The sequence below is a fragment of the Hipposideros armiger genome, unplaced genomic scaffold (genome assembly GCF_001890085.2).
Source record: "Hipposideros armiger isolate ML-2016 unplaced genomic scaffold, ASM189008v1 scaffold_89, whole genome shotgun sequence".
Lineage (NCBI taxonomy): Eukaryota > Metazoa > Chordata > Mammalia > Chiroptera > Hipposideridae > Hipposideros > Hipposideros armiger.
This window is the reverse complement of record NW_017731439.1, coordinates 1089936-1101934: the sequence shown is the minus strand read 5'-3', so window position 1 is coordinate 1101934 and position 11999 is coordinate 1089936. Positions and strand designations below refer to the sequence as shown.

Below are 11999 nucleotides of genomic sequence, written 5' to 3'. Positions count from 1 at the left end.
CTTGCAATATTTCTAACAGTGATTAGCACCCCCCTGTTAAAACATTCAACTCTAGAGAGACACCAGTTCTTATGTAGAAAAATGCAAACTAAGTGTATTTCCAGTCTCCTGTGGGCCCCTGCAAAGAAGCTTCTGCTAACCCTTCTTTCTGTGCAGGCATCACCTGGTCTCTGACACTGGGGTGGGCATGAGTGTGCCCTGCAGCGGGCTGAGCACCCAGGCGTTCAGCATCCCACCCTGCACTGCCCCCTAATCACAGCGAGCTCAGAGCATCTTTCTCCAAAAAGACCCAGGCGTGAAGCAAGCATTCATTAACCTCCTAAACAGGGGCCACACCCCATGTCATCAGCTCATACTCCTTGGTAGGAGAAATCTTAAATAAGAATAATAACATCAATTACAGGCACGTCAAATTAAATAAGAGCATAAGATCTGGAGAAAGAAATTGGTCTTCCTAGGCAAGGGCTTAAAAGAAAGAGAAAATCCCAGCCAGCCAACCCTGAAATAGCATTTTATTGCAGCACCAAAGCATAGACATGCAACATCAGGATGCCCGAACATTCTCACAAGTGTTCTCTGACTTGGGTCCTATCCCAGGGGATGGGAGTCCAGGAATCACTGCATGGTTTGGTCTGCTTAGACATGAGCAACCCCAGCCACAGACCTGGCGTCCACGCGCAAACTCTGGCTCCCCACCTACCTTGGATTCTCTCTGGCAGCGTGCCTCTGGAGCCACAGGCGGCACTGTCCTCAAGCACACCCTCCTGGCAGCCCGGCCTGCAGAGCTATGTAGGAGCTGCAGAGGGAGGGGCAGTCCTGTTTCTCTCCAAATATGGCAGGCTTTCCCTTTCTGGCAGGACCAATCAGGGGTTCCCGGGCACTCCTTTGTCTTGAGAAGGATGGGCAGTCTCTTGGGTCTTAACGACTAAACATCACGTGAAGACCTTGATGAAGTTCAGCAAGACTTGAGAGTTTGCTTTTTATTCTATGTATTTATTTACTTACGATTGATGGTTTCTTATAAAGGACACAAATGAACAGCCAGATGAAGAGGTATAAAGGGCAAGATCTGGAAGGGTTCCAAGTGCAGAAGCCTCCATGGAGTTTGGGGGACACCACTCTCCCAGCATGTGGATGAGTTTCCCAACTTGGAAGCTCACCGAACCCCTCTGTGCCAGGAACTGGGGACAAAAACCAATTATTAAAGCAAAAGATGCTCCCATCACCCCTATCACTCTGGAAGTTACAAGGTTTCAGAAGCTCTGTACCAGGAACTTGGAGTCGAAGATCAAAGATATATTTTTGTTATATCACAACATCACAGCTGGACGGATGGATGCATCTGTCCGAGGAGTCTGGTTAGGGCTATTTTTAAGACTGCTATTTCCAGAGGTGCCCTTTTGAATTGAAATGAGAAGTGTTAGAAGGAAAATGCTTTCCCGTCAATATCTGTATCAGAGGGTGATTTAAACAGTTCTTGCTGGATGTGCATATTGCCCTGCATCTTAGACCAGCTTCAGATTGCAAAGGGGCCTTTGCTGGGCATTCTTTGGGGAAGGGTCAAGTCAGAAAGAGGACGAATGTTCAGCTAGACCATGTGCCCCACAGTCTGGACCCACGGGGGCGAGGGGCTGTGCTTTCATGGGGTGGGAGAAAAACCAGGGCTAATGGTGGGTGTAAGTCCAAATTGGAGGACTTGCCAGCACTTTGGCCTGCTGCGGTTGTGTGGGAAAGCTTCAACCACTGAATTAGTCCAAAGGTCAGTGAGTTGAAGACCTGTGAAAACCCAGGGGATAGAAACAGGTGGAGACAAAAACCAACACCATTCCAAGATGGTGGAGGCTGAGTGGATTTCTTCAGAGTGCCTCTCCTTTTACATGATACCCAGTGTAGCGGGGAGAACTAGAGAATCAGTCCCCCCGGCATAAGGGACTATACATAGTATCGGGTGACCATTCCTTGTACAGAAGGGACTTGCTCAGTTGTCCCTGTTACTGATCATTACTGCAACGCGAAATCGAAAGTGAACTGTGGAGGTGTGTGTGGAATGAGAATTGCCTGTAAATAAAATGTGATCTTCATCCTGAATGTGACTCAATCAGTGTTCACCATTATTTCTCTTCAAAGTCCCTTTGCTAACCAAATTAAGTGGTTACCTCTGAGAGGACCAGCAGATGGCGCTAGAGGAGTTTATAAAGACCTGGAGGTGGGACACCCCGCAGCTGACGCTGCCCCTGCAGAGCTTCTATGCTCCAGCTGGATTTGGGGCTTCCAGTTGCCCCTTTCTTTCTCCTCTGCCTTTACTTTTAAATTTTATTTCATTTTCCTCTTTTAAAAAAAACTTTACCATTTTTATCAAGTATCATAGACTTTTTGGTCTTGTGAACACACACACACAAAGACATTAGTAGTGCAAACTTAGTATAAACTACTTGCAAAATGCAGAAAAAAAAAGAGATCTCTTAATATTTCACTGTCCAGAGACAAGTGTCAATACAATTTTGTTCACTATATAGGTGCTTAGGGTCAAATTAGGGTTTGAGACATTTAGAGCTGGGAAGGACTCTGAATCTTCTAGTCCAGCTCTTTCACACTGTGAGGTCATAGGACCCAGATAGGCCCAAGGTCGCCCAGCCAGGCGGGCAGTGCTACCCCTGTGGGCCCATTGCTCTGTTCGAACTCTGTGTACCGTTCACCCTGCCTGTCCCCATCTAGTACCATCTCCTCCAGGTCCCCTCCATCCCTTTCTTTCTATCCCTTCCTGAGAAGAGCTTTGCCCAGAGGGCAGTGGGAGGCTGGTAGAGAGCTGATGAGGCTGCAGATTCCTCTTGTCAGTGAACAAAAGGCTGTTCTCAGAGGCACAAAGGAGAGCAAAGACAAAATGTTCAGAAGACGGGAGGAGCTCTGGAAGCTGCAAATGAGGCAAGAAAGCTGTTAAACAGACGCAGGGAGTTCAGAACTGCTCCAGTCCCCGCCTGTAAAGATGAACAAGCAACCAAGGAATTCGTGTGAGAACATTAGTCTCTATAAATGAGCTGAGAGGCAGGGCCTAGTGACTGTCTCCTGGCATCAGTCATTACATTGGGAATATAATTTAACGTTGAGCATCTTTGTGAAAACAGGGAGAATGAGATTGATTCCACGGGGTTGGGTGCTCCATGATGCAAAGGACTATGATATATTTCTCTCGTATGTAGGAACAATAGGAAATGATGTGGATTAACAAAGAAAGCAACACGGAAATGCTGCGTTTTAGAATGCACAAGTGGGTCATTATTATGCCAATTCCTAGTTTGATCAGAGCTTGGGTCTTAGGAGCGCATTATAAATAAATACAGTGATTGTTAAGATACAATGCCAAACTGGACCCAGAGGTGTTAGTGTGTGGGAAGATCACCCACCATACCTTGGCTTAATGGTAGAGAAATAATTGAAATGTGTTTTGGAAAATAATACTTATTAGAAAGCTGTGTAGCTGTCTAAACAACCATTTTAAAATTTGTATTGAAGTCTACTGTATTCACAGAAAGCTACATATATCTTAAGTGTATAGCATTGTATTTTTACAAACTGAACACACCCCAATAACTTGCATCCAGATTAAGAAATGGAACATGACAGCACCCCCAAAGCCTCCTTGTGTTTCTGTCGAGTCATTGTCCCCTCCCCTGTACTGTCCTGACTCCTTTCACCATAGGTTAGCTTAGCCTGTTTTTATACTTCATATAAACGGAGTTATATAGAACATAAACTTTTGCTTCTGTCTTGCTCAAATTAATTACATCTGTGAGATTCTCCCACATCGTATGTAGTTATACATTGTACACAGCTGACGTCTCTGTTCCCGTTGGTGGGCATTTGGGTGATTCCTGGCATGAATAGTGTTGCTGCAAACATTCTTGCACATGCCTTTCAGGGGACACATGATCACTTTTCTGTTGGATGTGCTCCCTGACAGGTAGCCTTGCTGGGTGATAGACTATGCCTACATTCAGCCTTTATAGTCTGAGCATGCTGATTATTGCTTTGTGCAAATCTTAAATGCCACCACCCTCTATAGGGTGCCCACTCTTCTCTTCCCAGGCATGGTCAGGGGTCTCACAGCATTTGGTCTCACAGCAGATTAGTCATCTGGGGCACCCCATTGTTTTCACCCATCCAGTTGAGCTCGCAGAAGTTGAAGGACCGTATTTCATTTGCACGTGTTTGCCCCTACTGAGCCCCGTGCCTAGAATCTAGATGCATCTAGATTCCCTTTATCCTTTCTTTTCAGTGACCTGGTTGAGGACAGTTGTCAGAGCTGCAGATGGCTCAAAGCTGCCAAGGTGGGCTGTGCGCCAGAGGGCAGGCTCAACACTGCAAGTTGCAGCAGGTCTGGGTATATAAAGGCAGCCAAGGAAATTTAACAGGAATGAATACAACAGTTTTACGATTAATTAAAAAAATAAATCAAGGGCAGCATGGTGGGTGAAAACCTGTCATGGGAGAGGTTGCAACTGCGTGGCATACAGCTGTCTAGAAATGTAAGATGAGCCTACAGGGCAATCGCTGCTTGGAGAAGCAAATGCTGTACTCATCACAGGGTTGTTTCCTCTGCAGTTCTCTGCCCTTCCCTGCTCAGACCCAGCTGGTGTTGGGAGCTGGGCTGTGGGGGCTGGGGCGTGGGGGTTGATTCAGGGGAGGGAGGTGAGTAAAGGTTTGGAGGTGAGATATCTCCTTGTGGCTTATGAGGGACTACTGAAAACAGTGACTATCTTGAGTGTCACGGAATGTTCATGGAACAGGTTGTTTGTTAAGTGAGAAGATAGAGAGCCATTGAAAATTTAGAGCAGGGGTAATAGGCTGAAGACTGTGTTTTAAGTTGACCCAGAAAGGAATGCACTGGAAAAGGGCAGACACTCCACCCTGAAGATCTTAAGAAGGGCAGAGATGGCAGATTTGGCTATCATGTTCAAGTTCCTTACTCAGTCTCTCACCACTTTTCTCATAGCCCCTGATGTTTTATTTTTAAAGATTAACTTGATCATTGGATCTGCAGGTCTCTTCTCTCCCTAATATGCAGGAAGATATCCAAAAGGGGAAAGGCCTCCCCTAGGGTGAGGTTACCTGGAATAGGTGAGAAGGGTTAGTTATGGTGTCACAGCAGTGACACCTTTGTTACCCATGGTGGCTTTCATTCCAGGGGAGGCCCTGGGGATGCTGCAAAGAGAGGGAGCATCAACCAGAGACCCAGGTTCTAATCCATCCCCTGTTGTTCTGTTCTCTGCCTGAGTGACTTTGTTATCAACTATAAGAGGAGAGCTTAATTGCCCTCCGTCTCAGATAATGAAAGCTCTATTTAATGGACATCACTGGGGGAGGTGCTTGACACTGAGAGTCAGTTCTCACATCTGGGCAGGAGGTATGCTCCCCACCATTCATAGGGCTTATCAAACATTGCTTAGCACTGTTGGAACCACTGACTTCAATACAAATCTTTCCTCCAAAATATCATAAAGGGAAGTAAGCTAAGGTCTAAAAGCTGCTTTGAGTACATGGGCATTGTGTTCACATGTTAATTATTGGCCTGTCAGAATCACGAATGAAGGGTTTCCCGTTGTGATGGCAAATAGCAAACGCTGAAGGGGTTTGTGCCAGAGGCTGGGTCTATGATGGCTTCAGCTGGGAGAAAGACTGAAGCACCATCAAGATAGGTCTCAGTCGGTGGGGAAGGTAGTGGTAGAGTTCTAGAGCCAACCAAACTGGAAAATGCAGGGTGAGGTCCCTTCCTGGTACTTCTGGCCCCAGGGATCAGCTCTGGCAGCAGATGGGACAGAGAGACCAAACATTTTAAAGAAATGCGTTTATTAACGTATAACAGACATACAGAAAAGTGCACAATTCATTTCCACAAATTGAACAGGCTTATGTAACCAGCAGACTAGTCCAAAGCCTCATGGGCACCCTTCCCCCCGCAAAAGGGTACCCAGTGTCCTGACTTCTAATGCCCAAGCTCCTTTCACCTGCTTTTGAATTTTATACAAATGGAATTATGCAGTGCGTGCTTTTTTGTGGCTGGCTTCTTTTGTTCACCATTATGTTTGTGGAAGTCATCAATATTGATGCCTAGAGATGTTATTTCTCATTCCTGTACAAATAGACCACAATTTACCTATTCATCTCTTTATGGACATTTTGATTGTTTCCCATTTGGGGCTATTATGAATGTAGCTGCTGTGAAAATTCTTACGTATAACTCTTTGTGAACATAAGCTCTCATTTCTGTTGGGCAAATTCTGAGGAGTGACAATGCCGGGCCATTGGATAGGCGTCTGCTCTGCTTAAGTAGAAACGGCTAAACAGCTTCCCAAAGTTGTTCAACCAACTTAGATTTAGCTGTGTGAGAGGGCTCCAGTGCTTGCCCCCGTGTACCTGCTGTGACTTCTTTTAACTTTTAAATAAACAATGACAATAGTTTGCTAAGTGATAGTAGTGCTAAAAGAAAATTATAAAGGATTTGGAACAATTAGACCTCACTTTGTCCCACTAGTTGCAGGGGCTCTTAACCTGGAAGGGTGCTGACCGCGGGTAGAATTTGGGAGATATGCAAACTTGCTTAGGAAAAAACAATCACATCCTGATTTCCACTGACCTTTTCCTGAAATATAGTCTTGCTTCCACGAAGAATGCAGGCAGCAGGCTCAGTAGCATTAGTTGTACCTGTGACCGTAACCTGCTAGAATCAGATGTTTTCATGTCACGTTGCAGGTAGGGTGACTCATTGTCCCAGTTTGCCAAGGATTTGAGGGGGTTCCCAGGACACAGGATTTTTCAGTGTTAAAATGGGAAAGTACAGGGCAAACCAGGACAAGTTGGTCATCCCAATTCCAGGTAAGGCAGAACTCAAAATATCCCTTAACAGTAATCATTGTGAAAGTAAGGTAGTTAGTATTAACTTGGTGTGAAAGTAATCGCGGTGTTGAAATTATTTTAAATGGTGAAAACCGCAATTTCATTTGCACCAACATAATAATAGGTCCACCGATGGGTCTTATTTAGTGAATTCTTAAATCTTCAATGGAAAAATATTTCGATAACTATATTTTAGCATAATTGGTTTCCTATGTAACCTCTGTATTTTACTTTATGCATTTAAAAACATATTCTGAGCAGGGTCCGTAGACTTCACCTGACTCGCAAAGCAGTCCATGGCAGGAGTAGGCATTTCAGCTGGGTCTTGATGTACAAATTTAGGAGTTTTCCACGTGGGGAAGGGGACAGAGAAGACATTCCAGGTGGAGGGAAGAGCATGAGAAAAGGAATGGAGGCATCTTAGGGGTGCTTCTCAGGACAATAGGGTAAAGATTCAGGAGGTGTTCAAGGATACCTTTCAAAATTAGGCTTGGGGAAATGATGGTAGTAAGATGTAAATGCTAATATTTGTGATGCATACAATACCCCCTAGGCTCAGTGTGTACGATGGCATGTACCAGGCAATGATCACCGGAGTGCAGAGGCTGCGGCGACTGTTGTGGTGGCAGCAAGCAGACATGACTGCCTGGAAGGAGGATGAGGAGGCTAGTTCTTGGAGCGAAGTGATGATGGACAGGGGATGCGCCAATGAAAGACTGGATTGCCACTGAGAGGGCTGCGGGCAGGAAGAGAGAGGGGGGACCCTTGACATCTTCGGTGTTCTGCTGTATTTCTTTCACAGCTGTTTCTGTGATGCAAGTTTTTCCATCTAACTCAGCTTTGTGGTCCAGGGGAAGAGCTAACACTTAGTGAACTATGCAGTCTCCTTTCTAGTCTTGGATAATGGTCATCACAGGGGTGGGAGGGGCAATCTGTTCAGCACAGATGTATTTCTACTAGCAGTTCACAGACCACATCATTTTCCACTTCAGATGTCCCTGATTTCAAGGGTTGACCGGGTCCTCTCACCCCTTCACTTTAGCTGCCATATGGAAATATTTTGGGTTTTCCAACTAGGCATGAACCAATGTCCCTCTTCCATCTTCTTTGATCTCCTGACCCCAAGTGGAAGTAACACATAGATGTGAAATGACACACAGGGAAGTGGGATCAGCTACCAATGCAGGAGGGAAAACCAAGTGGAAGGAGAGCCAATGGAGGGAAAGCCAAAACATAGTATGTGTGATTTAGACAGGGCGTCCAGTTCTTAAAGGATGCAGCAAGGCCTCTGAACAGGGCAAGCAGGCCAAGGTGAGTAAGACAGGGATGTTATGTGGGCAGCTCAGAAGCTAAGGCTCAAATGAAGGCCTCCACATCTCACGGCCTGGTATGCACACTGCCCAGTCTTGTCAAAGACTTAGCTCATAGCTAAGGGCGTATCCTTACTTGTCTGCATAACTTCCCTGTAAGGTGGAGAAGGAACAGCTGGGGCTACCTCCGCTGGGCAGATTGAGAAATCAGGAGAAATGCCTTCTTTGGGGAAAGGGGTCAAGTTTTTACCAGGTGGATAAAGGTTGTTGAAATCGTCTGTATGACGTGTAATTTGTAATCTTGTAGAAAAGGAAATCACTAGACTTGTCACAAAAACTGGTGCATGAAGCTATTTCTCAAGTCCCTCATTCATTCACTCATTCATTCATTCATTCATCAAAGATCCATGGCTGTTTTGAGGAATCGTTGGTATTTAATGCTGAGTAAAGGGGGTTGAGTTTCTGCTACATATGGGAACAGGTCTATTCACCTGGTGATTCTGTCAGCTCTTGATACCAGCAGATCTTGTACTATAATGTATCACAGGACCAGAAAGCAGATTTTAAACTCAGCCAGTCTGTAGTTAAATATTGCTGTGTTCCTCTTTTAAAAGGCCAAGAATGTCATATTACATTTTTAAACTCCCGTTCCTTTAGGCTTTGATTCTGTGGCCAGTAAAGGCTTGGGGCCAAGTGTTTATAAACATGGTGGACACAAGGCTATCAGTGCTTCTGTAAAGACTTGTTTCCCAGAACACCTGTGAGAGAAACAAGTGGGTGGAAATGTTCTTCTAACAGATCAAATCTCAAAGGCGGAAAACTCCCCCTACCCACTCATCACTTCTATTTTTAGGTAGTAATTCTATACTTTTTTTTTAAGCTTCATTGTGATACAATTCACATACCATGTACAGTTCAGTGATATTTAGTACATTCACAAAGGTGTTCATTGATTACTAGCTAATTCCAGAATATTTTTGTCACACCAGAAAGAAACCCCATACCCATTAGCAGTCACTTCTCATTCTCCCACCTCTCTCTAACCTCTGGCAACCACAAATCTACTTTCTGTCTGCATGGGTTTGCCTAGTCTGGATATTTCATTTAAAGTGAATCATATAATAGTTACCTTTTTGTGTCTGGCTTCTTCCACTTAGCATCATGTTTTCAAAGTTCATTCATGTTGTAGCATGTATCAGAACTTCATCCAGGCTTTTTTTTTTTTAAAAAAAAGATTTTATTGGGGAATTGGGGAAGGAGAACAGTGTTGGGGAATTGGGGAAGGGGAATAGCCAAGTTGTTGTCCTTCAGTCTTAGTTGTGGAGGGCGCAGCGAAACTCAGCTCCAAGTCTAGTCGCCATCCGGCCGCCTGTCGATAGCTCGCAGCCGCTCAGCTCAAGGTACTGTGTTCAATCTTACTTGTGGGTGGGCATAGCCCACCATCCCATGCAGGAGATGAACCAGAGACCTTGTTGCTAAGAGCGCATGCTCTAACCACTGAGCCATCTTGCCACCTGTTGGCATCTCAGCTCGGGCGCAGCTCACTGGCCCATGTGGGAATAGAACCGATGACCCTGTTGCTCAGAGCTCACACCCTTAACCAACTGAGCCACTTGGCCGGCCCCATCCAGGCTTTTATGGCTGAATAATATTGCATGGTCTACACCAGGGGTCGGCACACTGCGGCTTGCAAGCCACATGCAGCTCCTTGGGTACGTTCCGTCTCAAAAGTTTGCCAACCCTTGGAAGAGCCAATCCTGTCCTCACAACAATTTAAAAATTATTCGAGAACCATAAATATATTTTTACATAATCACCATTATGTGAATAATATCCTTTAAAAATTTTATAAATGAAACTATGATAGTTTTATTTTCATTTTCAATTTTACTTCAGAGCCTGTGGCTCATGAGCCGCAGTTTGCTGACCCCTGGCAGCTCTTCTGTCTCCAAAGTTTGCTGACCCCTGGTCTACACCCTTCATCCTGGAGGACACACATGCTCTTCCATTCGGTATCTTGGTTTTACTACCTCTTATTAGGAGATACTGAATAAAACAATGTTCCTGTTTTCCAATTACTCTTCAGGTGATTATATCAAAATCAAGATGGTGGTTTTCAGGGGGCATTTTCCATAACATTGCTGGACACAGCCAAACAGGCTGCCCTGGTTTATTCATTGATTCATCTCCTGGTAGGTTCGGGGGAATGTGGCAGCCAAAGCTGGTGGAAATCAGATATGCAGCAGAGCCACAATAGGCCTCTTCCATGGGTGGAAGAATTTTACTTCTAAAATTCTCAAAGCTAAGAATGGTCTCTGACAGACTTTATGGGGTGGTGATCTGGGCTTGATTGAGCATGTAATCGATTATTCACTCATTCTTTTCTTCATTCATCGAAAGTCCAGAGGTGTTTCTTGAGGAAACATTAGCCCTGTGTGATGGCCCTAATTGGAAGCATGAAACCCTCCTTGTGGGCTGGTGTGGTCCACAACAAGAGCTGCAATACCTGCATGATGCTAAGGAAATAACAAACCCATCACATGTCAGTTGCCTCCTGGAAGGCAGTGTAGAGAAGAGGGTTGGAGAGAAAAAGCTTTTGCGGAGGGCTGGAATAAAAGGAGATTCCGAGACATGCAGGGGAATGGGGGAAATATGGCATTGGCTGATAAATAGTATCCTTCCTTATTGGGTTCTCTGGTCTGTGTCGATGATGGCCAAGGCCACCTGGCATACAGGTGGAAGGGCCTGGAATCTGTGGGGCCCTCCCGGAATTCTGGGAGTTGGGGCTTTGGAAGGTGAGCCAGGGCCATACAGAAACCTGAATGGACACATTCCATGTGTGGGCAGCCACAGTGAGCAGGGTGGCAAGCATGCCTGGCACTCAGAATTTGGCAAAGGACATTATCTGGCTTAGAGTTTTAGACCTTCGTAAGTATGAGCCAAACTAATTTGGCTGTTCATGAAACTTTTCACTTTGTGCCAGCCATGGGGGCATGGTGGCTGGATCTCAGGGGCTGGATCCAGAATGGAAGCATTTCTTTGCTCTGCAATGGGCACTTACTCTGAGGTAGGCCCCCTTGGCAATCCTAAGTGGAGTGGTAGGCAGTGGTCCAGTCTGTTGAGGACATAGTAATCCAGATGATGGTATTTTTATTATGGGAAGCCTGGGGGAGTGTGTTAATGTGGGGCCCTCACAGTCCTGAGAATGCCCTTGAACTATGTTACAAGCAACACTGACACACTGCCATAACATTTCTAGTAAGATGGCATTATGGGCTGGCTGAACTGTGTCCCACAAAATTCCTATGTTGAAGTCCTAGGCCCCAATACCTCAAAATGATTGTATTTGGAGATAGGGGCTTTGAAGAGTTAAGGTAAAATCCAATATGATGAGTGGTGTCCTTATAAAAAGAGATTCGGACAGAGACATGCAGAGGGAAGACCACGTGAAGACACAGGGAGAAGACAGCCTTCTACAAGCCAAGGAGAGAGGCCTCAAAACAAAACAAAACAACCCCAACCTTGCTGACACCTTGATCTTGGACTTCCAGCCTCCAGAGCTGAAGTCATAAGGGTGCCAAGGGTTGGAGTGACTGAAAATTGATATCTTTGCCCAATACAAAATTTAAGGTAATGATTTCATGTTTGTTTATCGTTTGTTTTTAGTGAGGGAGGGAGGAAAGGGGTGGATGTGCCAGGACAGTTAGGGAGAGAAGGCCCAGCCCCAAGCACCCTGGGGGCCTCCAGCAGGAGGCTGACCCAAGCTCTAGTCACTACAAAAGCAAACGCCACAGAAGA

At 45.4% G+C, this 11999-nt stretch overlaps 1 protein-coding gene across 1 annotated transcript in view; it reads right to left on the bottom strand.

Moving 5' to 3' along the window:
• The window catches only part of PRND (prion like protein doppel), an 18611-nt gene extending 17861 nt beyond the window's left edge, over nt 1–750 (bottom strand). The window contains exon 1 of the mRNA XM_019644597.1: nt 701–750. The gene's annotated coding sequence lies outside the window, so the exon portion shown is untranslated. The remainder of the gene's footprint in view (nt 1–700) is intronic.
• Between the last annotated feature and the right edge of the window lie 11249 nt (nt 751–11999).